The sequence below is a fragment of the Pinus tabuliformis genome, chromosome 7 (genome assembly GCF_031772625.1).
Source record: "Pinus tabuliformis cultivar Carrire ecotype Pingquan chromosome 7, CPIR1, whole genome shotgun sequence".
Classification (NCBI taxonomy): domain Eukaryota; kingdom Viridiplantae; phylum Streptophyta; class Pinopsida; order Pinales; family Pinaceae; genus Pinus; species Pinus tabuliformis.
The window spans coordinates 1,995,047,220-1,995,069,505 of record NC_142293.1 but is presented as its reverse complement, the minus strand read 5'-3'; positions in this window follow the sequence as shown (position 1 = coordinate 1,995,069,505).

The following is a 22,286-nucleotide window of genomic DNA, read 5'->3' as shown; positions in this document are numbered from 1 at the left end:
AGAGGGAGTTCGAGACCACAGTCTCGAGTCTCCATGGGAAGGAGACACCATTTTCAAAGTGGAAAACATTGAAAGATCTATATTAGAATAGCAGCGATCAGAGGAAGCTAGCACTGAAAGACAAGCTTAAGAATATCAAGTGTGAAAAGGGCAACACGATCTCTATGTATCTGAACAAGCTCACCACCTCTAGAGATGAGCTTGGAAGTGTGGGGATCGTGATCGCTGATGATGACATGGTGAGTCTTGCACTCCTCGGTCTTCCTAAGAGTTGGCATAGCTACCAAGACTCAGTTAATGGAAGAGAAAAACTGCTAGATTGGGAACGACTTTGGTCAGATTTCATGCAGGAGGAGATAAGAAGAAGCACCAAAGATGGTTCTTCATCCAAGGAGGATGAAGAAAACTACACCTTAGCGAGTAAGGCAGAGAAGGGGAAGGAGAAGGATTCTCATTCCCAATCCAGTTCTTCCCATGGTGGGAAGAAGTTTGACAAATCGAAAGTGTGATGCTTTCGTTGCCATGAGGTGGGCCATTTTGCTACAAATTGCCCACTGAGGAAATCCAAGAAGGGATTCGTGGAAGGATCAGAAGGTGAGGCACTGGCCTCACAGTTCGAGTTGGATTTCACACTGTTCGCATGCGTGGTTTCATCCATGGTGGTAAGTGGTTGGTTTCTTGACAGTGGAGCTTCTTTCCAGATGACCGGTGACAAGAGTTTGTTCAATACTTTGGAGGAGAAAGATCTCCAAATATGCATAGCGATGGGTAATGATGAAAAGTATAGTGTCTCAAGTGTAGGCACGGTTGTTTTTCAGAGGGAACATGGAGCTCGCATTACCTTGACCAATGTCAAGTATGTACCAGGACTGAAGAGAAATTTGGTGTCGATCGCGATGCTGGAAGACAAAGGTTATGATGTAGTCTTTAGTAAGGGAAAGGTTTTCCTTCGACACATCACCACTAGACAGGTGAAGCAGATCGGTTCACGGGTCAAGAACCTGTATGCTCTTGAAGTTCAAGATGCATGCAAAGCCTTGAGGAGCAAAGCAACTGATGGAGACTTGGTGGTTGAGAGGGAGAGTACATTACCTCTCAACATGCAACACCAGGAGAAGTCTCAGACGATTGTGGAGAAGCCACAATTGGTGAAGCAGCTTCAGGAGGTTGTGGAGCAGCCACAACTAGAGAAGTTGAGATGAGATAAAGTAGAGACATCTACTCATGTAGAGACCTCCAGTAGGAAAAAATTTCGAGCCAGGTGGGCAAAGGGATCACATGCATCCATACCTCTGTTGAGTGATAAAAAGTTCCTTTTAAAACTCCTAATTATCCCACATTAATCATCAACCTGGGCAAGTCCTCTTATTTCAAGAGTGTACACAGTATGTGGCTGCTATTAATTTAGAGAGTAATGTTTCCTAAATTGTAGTATAGATCTTGACACAAGAATAAATGAATGCATCTAATAAACTCCAATTGCAATGATTAAAGGAAATATCAAAACTCAATCCTCTACTGAAATCAAATCTTACAGCAGTTCAAGTAACAACATCATCAGCCGAGAGCACAGTAACAATAACTCACCTCTTCTTAGCTGATTCAATCTAAACTATACTCAATCTCTATAAAGCAATGATATCAATTCTGAGAGTCTAATAGCAATAATCAAACTCTTACAGATGATTAAATCAATGCGATGCACTATCTAAATAATTTACGCTGTAATAAACAAAACTCAAATCAAATGACAGCGCTGTAAATTATAAATAGAACATACACTACTTCAATACAAGGGATAAATAGTGAGTAAAGTAAACTCACAGAAACAGGAAATTATCAAACCAACCAAACTTTAGAAGAATTAGAAATATAACACAAGAAAGTAGTTAAATCCACCAGAGGCCGGGCCCTTAGCCGCCAGCGAACACTGCTAAGCTACTTCAGATAATGCGAGGGAACAGCAAGTTCAATTATATATTAATCATCAAACTTAAGTAGCATTACAATATAATCACGTTCTCTAACAGCGCAAGTCTGTAATTAAATTTAAAACTTTGAAAAGTAGCCGAGATTCCCCCATTTTTCCTACAATCTCTTTCTTTTATAATCATAAAGGGGTAAAGGGTAAATGGTAAATGCAATCCCTCAAGGTATCCTGGTCCTGAGGGATTCGCAACCGATTTCTAACTTCAGACACCTTTCCTATTTCGCGTTGATCCCTCTGATTCGCTCTCAGCCTTGTCCGCAACTGACGCATTCCTTCCTTTGTTTGTCGGATTTTGTTGTTCCAACGTCAGGGAATAGCAATCGTTCCTTTTGTTGCTTTCCTGCATAAAGAAGGGTAAAAGTTAGCTAAATCGTAACTGCAAATAATTCCTTCATTTCTTACCATAATTCCTTAATATATTAGCTCATTAAGATATGAAAAAAATAAGAATCAAGGAAAACGATGATGAAATTAATAGTAAATACGTACCCATTTCGTAACTCAACAACCTCCAGGTAGGAGGTGGGGTGATATGGAGTGATCATCCCAAGAAGGCTGGAATAGGGGCAGGATCCTTGAAGTACCCAACCTCTTTGATTCGACTTTGCTACGAGAGCCCCGATGAGGAGTAGCAGGATTGGCTGAGTGGGTAGAGACAGATGTGAATGGAGCGACAAAGAGAGCTACAGTGCAGGAATCCCAAGACAGTGCAGAGCTAGCAGGCTACAACAATGCAAGAGGCACAGGAGTGTTGCACCAGTGCAGGATGGCACAAAGAGGTGTGCAATGGTGCGAGATGCATGGAGTGTTGCAGCAGCTCAAAGGTCAGAGAGGGAGCACTTGTCAGCAGTAGGTAGAGCTTCAGCATCAGAGTATGTTTCTAGCCCAACAGAGAGGTCAGTTGGGAGTTTATTTTGTTTCTAGAGTTGTTGGAGCATCCACACTTGGGAGAAGTGTTGCATGCAGAACATTCCAAAGGTACAGGATCGGGTTAGAGTTGAATGCCTTTCTTGTTTAGAGGGAGTGTTGAAAATGGCAACAAGAAATGCTAAAAATAGAAGTGCTAAAAATAGCACTGCTATAAATAGCAGTTCAAGTACCAGTGCTGGATTGAGCAATAGGGAATGAAAAATGGAAGTGATAAAAATAGCATTGCTATTTTTAGCAGTTCGGGATAGATTCCAATTTTAGTCAGTCCCTGGACTAAAACTGAGAAGTAAAATTCGAATTTGAACTTAACAGTTGTTTGAAAATGAATTAATTAATTCACCATGAGTTAATTAGTTGTGAAAAATCAAACATGAAGTCTATGTGATGACATGCAACAGTTTCTCCATAAATTGAGGAATTTATCCATCAGTTAAAGAGATAAGGATGAGTTGTAATTAGTTGGCTCAGTTAACTGAGTCAAGTCTAGTTAGATTAATTCAAACAATTTGTTGAATTAATGTAAGTTTAGTTAGTTAATGCTTGCATGCATGTAACTACTACACTTCAGATAACTGAGGATTCTCTCATAAATAACTCATGCATGTCAGTTCAGACAGAGACCGAGTTGAGATCAGAGAAGGGACAGTGTACTATCAGTTGGATGGATTTTTCCTATAAAGGAAACTCATCCATGTAGAAGGAATTATCTCCTTCAGGATTGTGCAATAAGATCAGAGGTTAGTGAGTGTGTGAAGAGGCCAATTCACACATGTGGCTTCACTGGACCCCAGGGAAAATTGCGCAAAGAAATAGGAGGCTTGGAGGGCAGAGGATAAGGTTTGAGAGAGGCCTTTGATTGTCTATGAGCAGCATAGGGATTACAGAGAGAGAAGAATAGCTTGTGAGCTAATTCTTTTTGTAATCCAGACTATACTTCCACTTGTATGATAATACAGAGATTGGGGTTTTACGCTGGGGCTTTCCCCGGGTTATTTCTTTTGTGTTATGTGTGATTGATTTCTCATTCTCAGTTATATGTGCTCTCATTGATATTGCTCAATTCGATTAAGCTTCCGCAAAGTGTTGTAGAAGTAGATCTTGTATTGTGTTCTAGTATATTGCATAATCTGTTGATCTACAGTGGGAATTTCTACAACGTCTGAGTGAAATTTCTCCAGGATTGCTCCAGATCTACTGTCTCAATCCGAAAAGGAAGATTTTGCATACTTACCCAAGGTACAACCTTTGCATGTATTCGTCTGCTCAAGTTTTCCCTTGGGTAATCCGGTAGAAATCTACTGCGTGATCTTCAGGGCTCCATGGTGCAAGTGGCCCAGTCTTCTATGCCATAGCTCGCCAACATCTTGGCTCTGCACCATCTCAGCTTTGGAACTCAATGTAGCACAGTCGTCTACCTCCATCTTGTAGAGATTCTTTACTCGAATCCCAATTTGCTTTGTCTATCCAATACCGATATGCCTCAGGAATACCTTTCCTTTACTAAAGACTACGTCATAGCCTTTATCTTCTAGCATAACGACAGACACAAGATTCTTCTTTAGACCTGGTACATACTTTACATCAGTTAGGGTGAGGGGAGCTCCATGCTCCCTCTGAAACACAACCGTACCTTCACCTGAAACATGGTACTTTCCATCATCACCCATCTCGATCTGCATCTGAAGATCCTTCTCCTCCAACATACTGAAAAGATTCTTGTCACCTGACATGTGGAATGAAGCTCCACTATCCAAGTACCACATACATCCCACCATGGATGAAACCATGCATGTGATAAGCGAGAAATCTAGCTCAAACTATGAGGCCAGTGCCTCACCATCAGATCCCTTCAAGGAACCCTTCTTGGATTTCTTCTGTGGACAATTTGTAGCATAATGGCCCACTTCATGACAATGAAAGCATCGCACTTTCGATTTGTCAAACTTCTTCCCACCATGGGAAGAACCGGATTTGGGATGGGACGCCTTCCCTTTCCCTTTCCTCGCCTTACTCGCTAAGGCTAGATTTTCCTCATCATCTTGCTTCGATGAGGATCCATCTCTGGTGCTTCTTCTTATTTCCTCCTGCATCAGATCTGACCAAAGTCATTCCCAATCTGGCAGTTTTTCTCTTCCATTAACCGAGTCTTGGTAGCTATGCTAGCTCTTAGGAAGACCGAGGAGTGCAAGACTCACCATGTCATCATCAGCGGTCATGATCCCTACACTTCCAAGCTCATCCCTGCAGGTGGTGAGCTTGTTCAAATATGTAGAGATCGTGTCACCCTTTTCACACTTGATTTTCCGAAGCTTGTCTTTCAGCACCAACTTCCTCTAGTCATTTCTATTCTGATATAGATCTTTAAATGTTTTCCACAACGAAAACGGTGTCTCCTTCCCATGGAGACTCGAGACTATGTGGTCTCGAACTCCCTCCAGAAGGATTCTCCTTGCTCTAGCCATACATTTCTTCCATTCCGCCAATTGAGTAGCATCAGTCGGCTTCGGGACTTCTTGATCAATGAATTCCTTTAGACCGTTATCCTCTAATATTGCTTCCATGCGATCCTTCCAGGCTATATAATTCGAGCTGCCATCAAGGGCATACTCGAGTCTTAAACTGTTGAATGCCATTGGTGAAAATGAGATGTGATAAGAACTTGATTTCTATATTCAGGAACCTCAAACTTCGAACTTCTACCTTCTTGTATATTGTTCTTCGCTTTGATCACCTTTGCTCTAATACCATGTAGAAATTCCCACTGTAGATCAACAGATTATGTAATATACTAAAGCAAAATACAAGATCTATTTCTACAACAAACTTTGTGGAAGCTTAATCGAATATGAGCAAGATCAATGAGAACACATATAACTGAGAATGAGAAATCAATCACACATGACACAGAAGAAATAACCCGGGGAAAGCCTCGGCCTAAAACCCCAATCTCTGTATTATCATACAAGTGGAAATATGTTCAAGTTACAAAAAGAATCAGCTCTCAAGCTATCCTGCTCTCTCTGCAATCAAATAATACAGCTCACAGATTGAATAGACACAGTATATGTCCTCCTCAAGCCATCCAAGTCTCTTATTTCCTTGCGCAATTTTTCTTAGGGTCCAATGATGTCACATGTGTGAATTGGCCTCATCACACTCACAAAACCTGAAGAAGTAACTGCGCAATCCTCAAGGAAAGAATTCCTTCTGCATGCAAGAGATATTCACAATGGAATATTCTAGCAACTGATAGTACACTGCCCCTCCATCTGATCTCAACTGGGTCTCTGTCTGAACTGACATGCATGAGTTATTTATGAGAGAATATTTAGTTATCTGAAGTACAACGGTTACATGCATGCATGCATTAACTAACTGAACTCACAATTAATTCAACAAACTGTTTGAATTAATCTAACTGGACTTGACTCAGTTAACTGAGCCAACTAATTACAACTCATCCTTATCTCTTTAACTGATGGATAAATTCCTCAATCAATGGAGAAATTGTTGCATGTCCATGCATAGACTTCATGTTTGATTTTCTACAACTAACTAAATCATGGTGAATTAATTAATTATTTTACAATTAGCTGCTAAGATCAAATTCGAATTTTACTTCTCTATTTTAGTTCAAGGACTAACTAAAATAGGAAGGTATCCCGAAATGCTATTTATAGCAGTACTAAATTTAGCACTTCTATATTTAGCATTTCTTGTTGCTATTTTCAACACATTTTACAATCCAATATAAGGGACATGTGTAAGTATGTCACGTCCTCAAAAAATAATAAAAATAATTTTCGCTAATGTCAACCAAAACAAAAAACAAAAAACAAAATTTAAATAACCATATAAATAAACAATTAAAAATCTACGAGAGGCTCATTTTACAATTGAGTATTTCACTTTCATTCTACTTGGTTCTTTGATATTTCACTTTCACTCTTCAAATAATAAATAAAATATTTATAAGTTTATCTTAAAAAATATAATTTTATATAACTTTATAGAGATAAAATAATTTTAAAAAAAAAAAAAAAAACTATTTCTGTATGAACTCTCTCTCTATATTATGTGTGTATTAATGTTCACCTTAGTAAAATATTTCAATGCTCGAAAGGAAAAAGTAATTAAAAATAAAATAATGTAGTTACTTGTTAATAAGAGGAAAATGTGTAACTCATTCAATTTTTAATATAAAATATTAATAATGGTAAAATATTCAAAAATACAATATAAACAATGAAAAAATTACCACTATAGATCTATCTTAATCACATATTTACCAAGCACTATATGGGATTAAATCTGTTGACCTGTAAATATTTTTTCAAGTTTGAAATTTGATCCCTCTCAGCGCTTGGTAGATCCGTGGTTAAAACGGATCTATACTTGTTGTTATTTCTAGGTGGCATACTCTGCATTCAGGACCTTTCCATTTGTATTAATTGATTTTTCATCTCGCCCATCTATCTGGCATGTTCAAACTTCATTTATTTCATTAATAAGGTCAATTCTTTAATTGTCTCATATTCTTCTTCTTTAACTTCTTTTCCCTTAGGCTTGATTTGGATTCTTTCAAAACCAGGGATCATTGACTATCGTGAGGCCCTTTTGTCATTTTCCAATTCCTCAGTTGTGCTTTGGGCAATAGCTAAAGTGTTCGGATGAGCACGTCTTATTTCATACTATGTCTCTACAGGGTAAGCCTCAAGATATTGTTCCAGAATGGTCTTGTTAGGAGGCATGTAATCTTGAGTCATATCCCTTAATAGTTTATTAAATATTTAGTTAAAATCATCAACTGTTTCAATTTCTCCTTTCTTAATAGTGTTGAATTCCTTAACCAAATACTTTCCTTCCCTCTTATCTCCATGCTTATCTCTAAATGCATCAAGAATGGATCTCAAACAATTGAAGGAATTGTCAGCTTTATCTTGAAACCAATCGAGAGAATCATCTTCTAAAGAAATCACAAATAATTTCATTCAAACATCCTTGTGATTATAAGCAGTAGCATGAGTGAATCTTTGGATAAAGCAAGTGAACTTATGTACGTGAATTTCAGCATTAATATCATTGTTCCCTTGGAAGAGAGACAACTTACTCATAGTGGATTCATTTGGAAAATCATGTGGATATCCTTGAATGTTGGTGAAGTTGCAAGGCTTGTAGAAGTCACCCATGATGTCTTGATTTATAGGATGGTTGATGAAAAGAAAATGGAGATCAAGGAGAGATTTTTGTCAAAATTTAATCTCTAGAATAAATTTGTTTAATCAAAATCTTAGAACCTTTTCAAGATTGGGAGTGGGATTAACGAACCTACCAGGTTTCTTATAGAGTACGTTCTTGTGAATGGATGAAAAAGTGGAGTCGCCACCCAAACAAGGAACCAACCTAAATGTCCAGGTGTTAGTGGTGTGAATGAACAAGATGAGAAGATTAGTGAGAGAACAAAAGATAAGGTGATGAGAAGATGAATAATGATGCAAGAAGGGTGCCAAAAAGTGTGGCATTGGCGAGATTAATGGAAAGATGAAACATGATTAGAAGATTATGATAAATTATCGTAAACCCCAACAACAAGAAACTTGTCCCCGGCAACGACGCTAAAAAAATTTGTCGCTCAGATTGTATAGGCACCGTGACAACCGCTCAATATGGGGGTTGTCACTCTGATCCCCTCACACTCTGTTCTAGTTGTCTCCCAATAGCAGGCTATGGGCAGCAGTCCCTATGGAATGAGGTGAAGTAAAACAAGTTGGGAACCAACTCGCTTGGGACACACAGATGAGTGGCCTAGCTACTTGGTTAAAATTAGCAATACTTAAGGATATAATTAGATTTAGAGATGATACCAGTGCCTTATGGAGTCACAATTCTTGCTTATTACAAATTTAGACCAAGTAACCGGATGGACACCCATTGCTTAATATGATAGACTAACCTATATGAGATGCAATTCCTAAGAACTAGATGTGATGCAAGGGTGTTGGTTAATTTTAGATTAAATGCCTAGTCTAAGTTGAACCTCTCCCTTAAATGTTTTGAGAAACAATCTTTAGAGTAGGTTGTGAGATGGGAGCCAACGGGAAGCAGGTAGTTGTCTAATTAATGATACCTCCCCCTGTGTTCCAACCACCCAGTGCCTCTGGCACTGCAAAGTCTATGGCTCTGATGACTACAAGGTCACTATGTTAACTGCTAAGAACGGTTGAATCTCTCAAGCTAATTGGAAAATGGTTTCCCTAGGAGTCTATCAACAAAGTTTATGCTTGGAGGTAAGTTATTAATGCAAACTAAGTCCTAGGATGTTTGTGCAATGATTATGAGTGAAATTATCTTGAGTTAAGATTAGTTTATGTTATTTAAGTACTTAATGTGAATTATCTTGTAGCAAGAGTACTTAACAATGATTAGATAACAATCTTAAACAAGATAGGTGTTTAAAGATACAAGTGCAAGCTTCAACTATAGATTAATCCACAAGATGTTTAACCAATTATTGACAAGAACTTAGAGAAGTTTATCCACTTATCAATTAACCACAAATTTATAAGATGCCAATCAAAATTACCAAAGATGTTTCTAAACAAGATTGTGTGATCTTATTACTCAATGCCAATTATTAAGAGAAACTCAACCGGATTCACAAAGTACCAATATGCCCAAAAGACTTATCACCAAGATTATTTATGATTTAAGCATTTTTGTGAGTGAGCCTATTCGATGTGGAATATGAATTCTTATAGAACATAAAATCACAAAAAAACACAATGTTAGCCACTTCTACAAAATTCTAGGAACAAGTAACAACAAAATATAGAACTATGAAAACACTTACGCACTTTATGTTCCAATGATCCTTTTATGAGCAGTAAGTGACTATTATGACAGCAATGAGGCTTATGACAACAGCAAGTAAATTCGCTTTAGATATCAAATTCAAAGTGTATATGCTTGTCCAACGTCATAAAAAGGAACCCAACTACTAGATAAACTTAGCCAACTCAAGAATCATATGTACTAGGCCTCTTAAGATGTATTTTCCCACTGTTATATCAAATCTGAAATGTTAAATACAGCAGTAAGGAAAGTGCATGGCCAGTGAGCTATTAGTGCTTGAACCAATGCCAAATTTAACCCAAAACTTGGAAAAATGTACCAAAATTGAAAAATCAAGTTTTTAGGCCTTTCATAGTGTGTTAATCATAAAATTTCACAATTGATTCAGTGTTTTGTGCAGAAAATTCCAGAAAACAAAACTTTAGATCTAGGAGCGATCCTTGATGCCCAAGTGGTCAAAATTTAGGAAAATTCAAATTTCGCAATTTTGAGTTGTTTTGACCAATTTAGATGTGATTTTAGGGCTTATGATATCACTATTATAATCTGAAAATTACAGCAATAGTAAAATAGTGAGAATCTAGGTTTTAGATAGCAAACCCTAGGCCCAAGGCCTTGAAAATCCCTTGGTCAAAATTTGCTTAAACTTTGGTATCAAGTTGTCACCTGAAGAATAGATCTTTTGAGACCTAAAAACCTACAAACCACCAAGTATTCAGTCGAGAAAAATTAGAGATGAATTTAGGGAAGATTAGGGTCAAGGAGGGCTAATGTTAGGCATAATAGGGTTAGCGTTGAGGGCTAAGGAGGCTAGGAGGTTGAGCAAAGGGTTAACGAGGAAGGAGAAGGCCAAAAAAAATCAATGTTGGAGGGAGAAATGCCTACAAGGTTGGACCGATAGGGTTTGAGTGCAAACGGACAGGGTTTAGGTGCCTAAAGGCCCATGGCTAGCCCTAAGGACAGTCATCTAGGGCTTCTGACGGAGGTTGAGGCCTTTCAAGGCCATGACTAGGCCAAAAATGGCCTAAAACCCTCAACGCAGGGATAAGGAAGGAAGGTTGAAGCCCCTGGAGCTCACAACCAGACCTAAATAGGGCTAAAAGGTTGATGTTAGGCCTTGTTAGGCTAACACAGAGGCTGAGGAGGGGTACTCTGACCCTAGAGGGGTTAGATCTAGGCATGAGAGGCCTAACTCGAAAACTCGACTTCCGAAAAATTTTCTTCCTTCAGATCTTAAATTTGCTGCAAAATTTTTAATAGTGGCCCTACAAAAATTTCTAGAGACTATATCTTACCCTCAAGGGCCTAGATGTAGATCTACTTCATCTCTTTCTCTTGGCTTCACATGCAAAATGAAAATAAAACACTCAAAACCCCAAATATATACAAAATCTCAAAACCCCAATTAACAAAATTATTTTACAAATATACAAGGGTTTTGAAAAATAATTTTTTAAGAAATAGAATTTTTATGGATATATTCTTTGATAAATGGCTAAAATAATTGTAGAAACCCAATGCACACTATTGTCTTAGCGAAGATTAAATCCACCACATAAATATTCAGGATCCAAGTAAAGTTTATCCTTGTAGATTTTTACTTGTAGATTCAACAGCTTATGTGATATGGTAAAACATAAGACAAGAATCTACTCTACTCATCAGCGGAAACAAAACTTTATTGATGAAAGCACTAAGCAAAAAAGGAAGAATTTCAATCGCACATAACACAATATTTTTTTGGGAAAAGCAACTGTTCAAAAACCCGACTATCTATATTTCATTAACTAGAAGATCTGAGAAGAAAATAAATGCTTGTTCAACCCGAACAATTCCTACACAAGTACAATCTATCTCTTTGCTTCATAACGCAACTCAAGCCAACACTTAGCAAATTTTGTTGCTTTCCAAGCCCCTACTTCCTTGTGCAAATCCTGAGAGATTTATCCCATATTTAATTGGGAAATTCCTCACCCATAACTGTGCAATCCATCCATAGGCCTTCTATTGATTTCATGCACCATCTGTACAACTCGGAAAATCATACAACTGATAGTACATTGTCCCTGAACTCTAATATAGTTGGATCTTCCTCTAAACTAACATGCATGAGTTACTTATGAGTGAATATTCAGTTAACTGGTGGAGCAGTAAAGTTGCACTGAAGTTGATCCCCACTAATAGACCTCCTACTAGTTCCTCCAACTGATTGAACTAGTTTAACTGATTTTAACTCAGTTAAACTGAGTTAATTAATTACAACTCAAAAGAACTCAACCTGCACCCCTAAAATTTAGGAATCACTCTACATGACTCTAGATAGACTTCCAACTTGAATTTACACAGCCAACTAAATCAAATTAACTTAGTTAATTATTACAAGTTGCTATGAGAATAGAATTTTGATTTAATTCCTAATTTAATTCAAGGACAAATTAAATTAGGATTTCTTGTTGCTATTTTTAACACTCCCTCTCAACAAGAAAGGGATTATCTGCTACCCCGATCCTGCCTCTGTGAAAATCAAATTTTCATCTTGACATGGCTTTGTCAAAATATCTGCATCCTGATCCTCTGCAGGAATGTACTCCAGCAACATGATTCTCCTATGCACACAATCTTGAAGATAATGATACCAGATATCAATATGCTTGGACCAATCATGAAAAATTGGATTCTCAAAGAGTTTGATACAACTCTGATTGTCACAGTAAATCATTGTTGGATCCATCTGCTGACCAAACAAACCAACAAAAATCTTCCTCATCCAGATAGCCTCACAAGTTGCTTGACTAGAAGCTATGTACTCTCTTCTACTAAAATTAGTGCAATTGATCTTTGTTTCCTGTTGTACCATGAAACGGTTGTTGACCCAATACTGAAGATCCCACCTGATGTGCTCTTCTTGTCGGATGGACTCCCTGCACAATCTGCATCAGTGAAGCATTGAAGCTTCACTCCCTTTATCTGTTTGTACCAAAGACCAAACTCAGTGGTGCCTCTGAGGTATCTCAACACATGTTTGGCTGCCTTCCAATACAGTTTGGTCGTCTTAACCATAGCTTGACTAAGTTGGTTAACTGCATAACACATGTTCGGTCGTGTGCACACCAAATACACGAGTTAACCCACAAGCTGTCTATAAATAGTAACCTCCACTACTTCGCCGGAAGTATCATCCTCCTTCCTACAGTTACCAGCTAGAGGAGTCTCCATGGGTTTACTGCTCTCCATGTGGAACTTCTTCAGAATCGTGTTGGCATATCTTCCCTGAGAGACAAATAGTTCCACATCTCCTTGTCATACTTCCATCCCCATAAAGTAGTGCATGAGCCCTAAGTCCTTCATTTTGAACTCTCTTGCAAGATCCTCTTTGCAAGACTTAATGAGCTTATCATCACCTGTCAAAATCAAATCGTCGACATATAAAACAATAATCAACAATTTACCTTCAACCACAATATGGTAAAGGTTCGCATCTGCTTCACTTTTGTTGAAGCCCAACCCGGTGAAATAGCTATCGATCGTGTTGTACCAAACACGGGGTGCTTGCTTCATTCTATACATCACTCGCTTGAGTCTGCACACATGCGACTCTCTGTTGAAGGTCTCAAATCCCTCAAGTTGCTCAATAGACACCTCTTCCTTAATCATGTCATTGAGGAATGTTGTCTTTACATCTATCTGATGTATCTTCCACCCCATCTGTGCTAACAGTGTTAGAATGGATCTAATTGATGAGTACCTTGCTACAGGAGCAAAAGTCTCATCATAATCAATCCCCTCCACTTGAGAGAACCCTCTAGCCACAAACCTAGCCTTGTATTTTTCCACACTACCATTAGTTGCTTGATTTACGTTGTAAAGCCATCTGGAACTCACCACTAACTTGTTTGTCGATCTTGGTATTGAAGAAACTAGGGCAAAGTAGTGTAATGTGATTCTTCATTACTTGATAACAATTTGTGGAGTATTTTTATTTTTCCTTATTAGCTTATTCTTATTCTTCTTATTAGTGCATATGTGTGTACTTCATCAAACTGCTACCAAAAACATAAGAACAAGAACACAAGATGTTGGCTTTCTGCCAGGGCCAAAACCTCTCTTCTCTTGAGAGGAAAACTCTTTAGTGAATTTCTCTTATTGATGTTTCTATTGATCAATGCCAGACCCTATACCCTTGACTAGAAGATCCTCCAAGCACAAGTCAAGTCCTTCCAAGATCACTTCCTCTTGCAACACTTCGTCCTCTTCCTTCCATCACTTTCTCTTCCTCCTTTCGGCACTTCTTCCAGCCACTGTAGAGACCTTAGATTATGTGTTCTAGGATGAACCTTGACCTTTTCTTCCTTCACTTGAGATGGAGTCTTTCTAACTTAAGACCTTATAGCCTCCCAATCGAACCTTCTTTTCTTTTGACAACTATTGCACACTCAGGGCAGCAGTAATGCAGCCCTAATTCTTCGCACGTGTGGGAGATTCTCTTCACAAAACTATGTTAGACTTATCTTCCACCCCTCGCTTGCATGCTCTTCTTCCACGCTTGAGAGAGAGGCCCTATAGGCCTAGTTTGCATCCTAAGCAATGAGATATTGTGAAATGTAATTTATTGTTGTCATAATTGCAGGGATTGATTCTCCTTTCCTCGCACATGTGGTTGTAACTAGCCCTTTAACACTTCGGTTTTATCCTTCTTTTCTTCACTACCTTGGAGAACTTCTTCTTGTCTTTTTGGTGCCCTTTTCCTTGCCTTGTACCTTTGCAGATGTCAGAGGAATGTGTTGTCTTTTTGAGGGAGTGGACAGCCTCTATATATAGAGGTTTGTCCCTCCCTTTAGGTTGGCTTGTAGCTTTGAGGTCGACTTGATTTTCTTGCTGCAATAGGTGGATTTAATGGTGTCATTGCTTCTTTTGATTGTGTCTACGCTTGGAGGATACTTGACTTTGCTTGGAGGTGTCTTCTTTGAATTTTATACATGAATATACATAATGTAACATACCCTTAAGGTCTTCAACATAATTCTTTTGACTATTTGGCTCACCTATAGCACTTTGACATGTGCTAGACCTACTTCAATGAGAAAGAAACTCATTGAAATATATATAAAAATAATATTTCTTTTCTTGAATAAATACAAATATCAAAAGTACATTTATGAAGACCAAACCTAGTTACATTTCCTTCAACACTCCCTCTTAACTAGGGAGGTATTCATACAATATTACAAGGTGTTTGGCTATTGTTTCAATCTTGAAGAATTCACATAAGAGAAACCGGATTTTCAATCCATCTATTATAGCACCATATCCATCAGCATTGTCATAGTGCAAGGCCTTGACTAACAGCTCCATCTCTCTACGAGACCATGACCTACAGTGTTGGTGAGACCAAGATTTATAGACACCTTCATCATTGTCTCTCAAGGTACATACCCACCCGAGTGTTCACTAAGTATGACCCTCTAGGACTATCCTTATCTTGGGTTCCCAGCCCTCAAAGTATATCAGTCCTCTTGCCTAATCTTGTCTTGGATGCCCTACACATCCTCAAAGAGTATCGGATGCCAAATGATTACCTAATCCTCTTTCTTCCCAAGTGAAGACAAGATGTTGTGTCCATCTTGTGTCTACATTTCCATTCATGGCCTTCATCTAGACTTACGGTTGTTAGTCCTAGTCTAGTGCATGACCCATGAGATGGAAAAACACAAATGCCACTCCTTTGTAATCAGGGGTGATCCAAAACTCCCTCTTTATCAGGAACCTGTCAAAGCTCCCTCTTAACTAGGGACTCTTTCATTCATCAGCAACTTCTTCTTCGTGGGCCCTTCAGTTGCTTGATCTCCTTCCTTTCTTTGATGTCATGAAGTCTTTGTTCGAACTTCTTCTACGTAGGGCACCATCCATCGGTCACTTTCCTTCCTGGTTTCTCATGTCATTGCTTCCTTCGTGGAAAGTGGATTTCTTGTCATTCATCAGGTTTTCTTGTCATCTTGGCTACTCCTTTGTCATCTTTTCCATGCTTCAGAATATTCTTCTCATGGATGCTTTGTTGTACTTACTTGTTTTCATGCTTCGACCTAGTAGCCCATCATGACTTCTTCCTGATATTGCTTCAACATTGCTTTTTCTTTTGTTCGATGGTTTCTTCATCACGACATCTTCGTAGAGTAGAATCAGTTATCTGGATCTTTTATATCTCCAAGGCCTTCATAGGTGTCAAGGGTCCTTCCTTCCTTTGTCAGAGTTGTCCTCCCTTCTTTCAGGAGATATCTTCAAAGTATCTTGTCAGACAATGATTCTCGGTGATCATGTTGTTCACAAGCTTGATCTCTTTCTTCATTTGCTCCTACTTAGATAGATAGGTCAACCATCTTATGCTTCCTATGAAAGCATTTCTTCATTGCTTGCTTCCTGAACTTGTCAGCATTTCTTCTTGCTTCTTAGGCAGCAATCTTATACTCCTTATGTGGATATATTATTTTGTTGACCTTCATTGCAATGTAGTACATGCCTTCAAGCATGTCCTTGGTGAAAGAGATCCTTTCATACTTGATCATTTTATAGAACTATTCCCATGACCAAATGATAACATGACTTAAACTTTGATGCGTGCATACCTCATCTTGATTCTCCTTTGATCATCTTGGATCCATTTGGTTGTCCTTAGTGTGGCCCTTCTTTCGTCAGCTTAGCTTTCCTGCATATCATCCTTTTCTTGAATCCCATGAATGGGTTTCCCAATGAGACATCTGCTTTGGTTCATGAACCTTCTTTTGAAGATTATATCATAGGATTTTGAAGACCCTTGCCTTGCAAATGTTTCTCTTTCTTTTGATGATGGAGGTCTCATAAGATTCTTAATCATGATCAATTTTTCTTTCATCGTGGATGAGATCCTATACTAGGTATGCTCCTTCTATATGAATATCTTGAGCTATATCTACCATGCTCCTATATTCTAGAAGATATTTCTAACCATGCATTTTGTTTTCATTTATAAATGATATTCCTACATGAGTATCTAGAACTCTATGTACTCCATGCTTCTAGATTCTAGAAGAGGTTTCTAGCCATGCAATTCCTACATGCTCCTATCCTACTCAAAACTTTGAAAGAAGAATTGAAGTAAATAGTTTTGACTTAGTCATAATAGAGATCCGAAGGATCTTCCTTCTTTTGCTTCTTTCCTTCTTCTTTCACCTCTTGAGTTATGTGAGCTTCTTCCCTCTTTCTTTTGTTGTTTTTGTCCTTCTTAAGCTTAGGACAATTCCTTTTGTAATGTCCATATTCTTGGCATCCAAAATATTGGATTTTGTACATGTCTTTGTTGTTTGTTATTTGTGGACCAAATTTGCCAAATTTTCCCTTTCTCTTGGCCATGGTAGAAAATGCTTGCTCCTTTGATCCCACATCATCCATTGCTTTAAGTCTGGTTTCCTCTGTTATACATAGAGACCACATTTCACTAAGAGAGGTTGCTTCCTTCTTGGCATATCTGTTTGATGTGAAGTGCCCCAATCCTCAAGTAGAGCATTGAGTACTACATTTGTCATCTCTCTATCAGACATGACTTCCCCAAGCTCTTGAAGTTGATCTCTCATTTCATAGATTTTCATGAAGTAGGGAGCTATTCCTTCCTTTGTTATCTTCATCTTGTATAATTCATTCCTCAAAGATATTACTTCTCCAGTTGTGGATACCGAGAACAGATCTACTAGTTATCATAAATTTATTTTGATGTCTCAAATTTGGAGACATAAGGAATGAGAGAGTCTTTGATAGATTCTATTAGAATCCTTTGAGCTCTTGTCTCATCCTTATTGTACTTAGTTAAGGCTTTAGTTTGTTCCTTAGCAAGGATAGTGACATTCCCTTTGACATGTTCTAGGAGTTCATTCTCCTTGAGAAGTAGCTCAGTCATCTTCTTCCATGCAAGAAAGTTATTGGTACCTACCAATTTATTCCTTTCCTTTCAAAAAAACATTGATGTATATTCAGAAGGGGACATGTACTTACTTGACAGATTTTGAGATGTAGTGGATTTGTTTCATCATTGAAGACTTGATGGTTTTCCTTCCTTGGATTTTGTTGTTCTTCAAGTTGCCTTCTCCAAGTGGACTTGCTAGATGATGAGATTTGCTTGATGGCTTGTAGCTTGATGTAGGTCCTGCTTCAATCTGCTCTTCTTTGTAGGTGCCTTTATGTAAGGCTCTTCTTCTAGCTTTGTAGACCTCCTTGATGAATGATGGATTGTATACCCTTCTTGTCCTTGAAGTGATTGAGACTTCAACTTGATGTTTCAACTTTGTAGATGCTTCTCCTTGATGAGTGTTCTTGAGTTGCCCTTTCCTTGATGTGTCACCTTAGCTCTGATACCATGTTGAAGAATCTAGGGCAAAGTAGTGTAGTGTGATTCTTCATTACTTGATAACAATTTGTGGAGTATTTTTTTTCTTTATTAGCTTATTCTTCTTCTTATTATTATTAGTGCATATGTGTGTACTCCATCAAACTGCTACCAAAACATAAGAACAAGAACACAATATGTTAGCTCTCTGCCAGGGCCAAAACCTCTATTCTCTGGAGAGGAAAACCCTTTAGTGAAATTCTCGTATTGAAGCTTCTATTGATCATTGCCAAACACTAGACCCTTGACTAGAAGATCCTCCAAGCACAAGTCAAGTCATTTCAAGATCACTTCCTCTTGCAACACTTCGTCCTCTTCCTTCCAGCACTTTGTCTTCCTCCCTTCGGCACTTCTTCCGGCAACTGTAGAGACCTTAGATTGTGTGTTCTAGGATGAACCTTGACCTTTTCTTCCTTCGCTTGAGATGGAGTCTTTCTAACTTAAGATGATGACCTTATAGCCTCCCAACTGAGCCTTCTTTTCTTTTGACAACTATTGCAGACTTAGGGTAGCAGCAATGCAGCCCTAATTCTTCACACATGTGGGGGATTCTCTTCACAAAACTATGTTAGACTTATCTTCCACCCTTCGCTTGCATGCCCTTCTTCCACGCTTGAGAGAGAGGCCTTGTAGACCTAGTTTTCACCCTAAACAATGAGATATGGTGAACTGTAATTTACTATTGTCATAACCGCAGGGATTGCTTCTCCTTTCCTCGCACGTGTGGTTGTAACTAGCCCTTTAACACTTCAGTTTTATCCTTCTTTTCTTCGTTGCCTTGGAGACCTTCTTCTTGTCTTTTTGGTGCCCTTTTCCTTGCCTTGTACCTTTGCAGATTTCAGAGGAATGCGTTGTCTTTTTTAGGGAGTGGACAGCCTCTATATATAGAGGTATGTCCCTCCTTTTAGGCTGACTTGTAGCTTTGAGGCCGACTTGATTTTCTTGTTGCAACAGGTGCTTTTAATGGTGTCATTGCTTCTTTTGATTATGTCTATGCTTGGAGGATACTTGACTTTTATTGGAGGTGTCTTCTTTGACTTTTATACATGAATATACATAATGTAACATACCCTTAAGGTCTTCAACATAATTCTTTTGACTCTTTGCCTCACCTATAGCACTTTGACATGTGCTAGACCTACTTCAATGAGCAGGAAACTCATTGACATATATTATAAAGATAATATTTCTTTTCTTAAATAAATACAAATATCAAAGTACATTTATGAAGACTGAACCTAGTTACATTTCCTTCAACACTTGGGACTACTTCCCAAACACTGCTCCTAATAATGGAGTCATACTCCTCAACCATGGCATCAACCCAAACTAGTTGTTGTACTACTTCTTCAAAAGAGGATGGCTCAATCTCTACACTCCTACTCATTAGAGCCATGTAGGCAATGTATCTCTCTAGTGACCTCCTCTTCATGCATTGTGATGTGGGTGCTCCCACATTCTCTCTAGCATCATGCAATAACCTGTCAACCTCTCTGGTGTGCTTTCTCCCATCTCTGGAAGACTCTGAATGAGTGGATGTTTCTGTTAAGTTCCTATACCAATAAGTGTCATATTTCATGATTGACTGTGGAAGTGCCAAATATGATCATCCTTTCCATGCTGCAAAGGTTCCATATTTTCAAAAATCAAAAATTTTAAAAATGTAAAGAGGGTATGCCCTAAAAGAAAAATCAAAGGTCAAAAAGAATGAATTGGTCAAGAAAGAAAGAAAATGAACCCCACAGAAAAGACCAAGAGAGTGGGCTAGTCTAAAATGCCACTATTGTCCTATTTTTTGAAAAAAAGTTCAGATTATGCAATCAGTGACTTCTGTCACACTTGATGGATGGCCAAACAGCTCAACCTTGGCCAGTCCATGTTTAAATTTCTTGTTTTAGGATTAGAGAATAAGATCTGTTCCAACAGTTCAAGCTTGGCAGATCAGTAATTAGGTAGAGAAGCAAGGGAGCTCAACAGCTAAATCTGAGCCCCTGGAAGAGATAAGGGCAGACTTAGATAGGAGGGCAGTCAAAAGAAAAACAAAGGAGAAAGGGTTTGCTAGTTCAAATGCACCCAATCAAAAGGAAGAAAAAATGTTAGGTGTATTAGGTTGGGTAGGCAGTTTGATGTTGTAGAAGCAAGTTTGTGATCAGTTTTGTCTTTATGAAAAGGACCTATCTCATGAATATCACAAATACCATAGCAAGGTGGTTACAGTTCAGGTGGAGCATGACTAATTTCCCCTCTCATTTCCCCAAGAACACTTATTAACATCCCCTCAAGGACATTGGGATCTGCTCAATGGTCCTAGTTCATTTCATTTTATGAGAAATACTAAGTGGAACTCTGTGTTTACTTAGCCAAAACAAGCCACATTTCTTGTGTAAAAATAATCATTTCATTTCACTTCCATTTCCCTAAAAACCTAAGTTATTACCTTATAAACTTAGCATTTTTCTATCCATAAACCATATTAACACTTTGACTCTATTATATAACTCCTATTGAAAGTATTCCCCGCCCCTATTATACATAAAATAGCATGAAAGTCCCTAAAAATCTAAATATCCCAACCCCCGGCTTAATATAGCCATACACCATAATGTTCGGGAATTATAGGTTCACTTGGAACCTTATAATAACCCTCCCCGCGTACATATACCATGGGATTTAATTAACACTTGGTTAATTAAATAACCAACCCACGAAACCCAAAATCGCATTACACTGCAATTCTTCGCAAAAACATTAAAAAACGTTGAAATATTATAGCGGGCCCCGTACATTACTCCTCCGCCAGTTTACCGTGCCGCCAGCCGTCGGATCCGATCCCCCAGATCGGACGGCCCACATGCATATCGCGAGCCCCCATATGCCGAATGATAGCGTCTGGGGGATGGGCAGTATTTCCACCGTACATGAGACACGCGTCAGGTGCCCGGCGTGATCGCTGCCCCCTCTGACAATACCACTTTGGCCCAAAGGTGGTGCGGGGGCCAAACCGCTTACCGCCTATGCCCCCGCCCCGCTGACGTCACCCTCACGTCATCAAACACGTCACCCACCACCCCGCCTCCGTATCATCCGCCGTGTCCGCCACGTCACTGCCAAGTCGACCTCCGTACCCCCGCTACCCGACAAAATCATGACATCATGCTGACGTCACCCGACCAAAGCGCGCCAAAAACCCGCCAAAATCTAAATTTTTGTCAAAAAGCCGTTAAAACGTCGTTTTTGCCCATTTCACTTTGTTTGTTCTGCGCGTTATTTGCATGGTTTTCAACGACCAAAATGCCATTGTTACTGCACAGTCCACCAACCAGGCAATTCAACTCCGTTGCTCGGTCCCTCAGCTGGCTCTGCCACCCACATTGTGCACCAGAGCACCCATTGAACCAGGTATTTACCCAAATTCTTCTCCCAAACCGTGTTTTTCCAAGTTTTTCTCCAAAAATTGCCCGTAGAACCAAATTTTAAATTAAAAACATAGTACTGCCCCTAACCTCTGCAATTTAACCTCTGTTCGGCCCATTTTTCCCAAAAGAAACCTGTGGACTGTGTTCCCTCTGCAAATTCGCCCATCGAGCTGAATTTAAGCTTATTTCCGCCTACAATTTCCACAGAGAGCTCCAGAAACTCATATTTTACCTACTGTTGTTGTGAAAGCTCCAAATTTTAAATTAAATAATCACAGAGGGTTGAAAAATGGAGACTCCAGTTGCCCTTAATGTTGCCCCCTTGAATGCACCACACAAGGAGTTGGAATGGTTGCCCTTAGCTGATAGGGACTTCCAAATACAAGACCTAAGGGGTATCAAAGACCATCTGCAAACATTTTGTGAAATTAGGAACAGCTACCTAAACAAGACTGATCTCTATGGCATCTGGGAATCCAATCTGCCCATATATTATCTTCCATCAGTCAATGTATTTCCAGATATAATCCGTTTGTGTTGTGCTAACTATGAGCCTACTCAAAGGGCAGTCATGTCCCCAAATGGCACTGTCTTGTTCTATATCACTCCTGACTCAATCAATGAGATGCTGCATTTCAAGCCTAATCAGCCTCTGGCTCCTCTGTCTATGAAACATTTGCTGGACCAA